Source organism: Mus pahari, chromosome 23 (assembly GCF_900095145.1).
Source record: "Mus pahari chromosome 23, PAHARI_EIJ_v1.1, whole genome shotgun sequence".
NCBI lineage: Eukaryota > Metazoa > Chordata > Mammalia > Rodentia > Muridae > Mus > Mus pahari.
The window spans coordinates 11,414,652-11,416,092 of record NC_034612.1 but is presented as its reverse complement, the minus strand read 5'-3'; the positions used below and the strand labels follow the sequence as shown (position 1 = coordinate 11,416,092).

At 47.7% G+C, this 1,441-nt stretch overlaps 1 protein-coding gene across 1 annotated transcript in view; it reads right to left on the bottom strand.

Annotated features, from left to right (window-relative positions):
* The window catches only part of Tmem116 (transmembrane protein 116), a 39,870-nt gene that overhangs the window by 37,364 nt on the left and 1,065 nt on the right, over positions 1–1,441 (bottom strand). The window lies entirely within an intron of this gene.

Below are 1,441 nucleotides of genomic sequence, written 5' to 3'. Positions count from 1 at the left end.
TGTAGACCAGGCTGGCCTCGAACTCAGAAATCCGCCTGCCTCTGCCTCCCAAGTGCTGGGGATTAAAGGCGTGCGCCACCACGCCCAGCAGGTTTTTACTTCTACCTCAATCTATTTGTCTATCAAAGCCTTACAAACTCTATTCTACGAAGGATGTCTGTTTGTTTGAGACAGGGTCTCACTGTGTGGCCCCCACTCACTTGAAACTTGCTTTATTGACCAGGCTGCCTTAAACTCACACAGATCTGCCTGCCTCTGCCTTCAGAGTGCTAGGATTAAAGGGGTACGCCGCCACCAAGTCCAGACTTCCTGCAAAAGTGTCTTGATTTCACTTTTCTTCAGTCACACACTTGAGGATGGAACATTATACACACTCAGCTTCCACCCAGGCCCAACTTAAGCTTTTTTTTTTTTTTTTTTAAGATTTATTATTATATCTAAGTACACTGTAGCTGTCTTCAGATCTCATTACGGATGGTTGTGAGCCACCATGTGGTTGCTAGGATTTGACCTCAGGACCTTTGGAAGAGCGGTTGGTACTCTTTAACCACTGAGCCATCTCTCCAGCCTCTGAACTTCAGTCATGCTTGCCAAGTATCTCCCGGGTACCGTGCTGACACTCGAGCAGGACGGACTCGTAATACAGGCTCTTCAAAGGCGGGACATACCTCTGCAGGGATTTGGAAAGGCGCGAGACGGGAAGGAAAGATTTTTTTCATGCTTAGTGGGTAGCTGGCAGTCTGGACACCACACACACAAGTCAAAAAGGAGGACCTACAGGTGCTTCTTAGGACATAGCTGTGTCACACTGCAACAGAATGACTGGCGCAGCATATTCTGCACAGCCTCTGCTAGCTGTCAAGGTCAGTATGGCTGGCCAAATGCAGGGCATCTAGCTGTCTATTAGAGGGGCGGTCATATGGCAGCAGCTGCAAAAAGCACAGCTGTAGGACTGCTCCTAAGGATGGTGGAGGAGGAAGTTTATTGTAGCTAAAAAGGAAGAGCACAGTCCAGAGTGAACGTGACCATGAGCCATGTGGAGAGAGGGGGAAGAAAGGAGAGAGGGGAGGAGAGTCCCAGTTAAGAGGGGCAGCCTGGGCCAAGACACCGACCAAGAGAGTACCACAGCTTAAATGGCTGAATGTTTATAGAGAAAGGCGGCTGGAGGAAGGGCAGCCCAGCCCTTGGACTGGAGAAGTTTAGGGTAGGGAGCAGGGCATGCCTGCCGTACCCGGAGGGATTCTGGGAGAACCTTATTGATGTTAGTCACCGCAGCCGTTTGTCCCACCCAGGGTTTGAGATTTAACAGTAATAAAAAAAAAAAAAAAAAAAAAAAAAAAAAAAAAAAAAAGGAAAAAAAATGTACAACATGGTCTAGCTTTTTCATGATTCTACAAGTGTGTGTATGAATGTAGATTTGTATGCATGGATAGGCCACTGG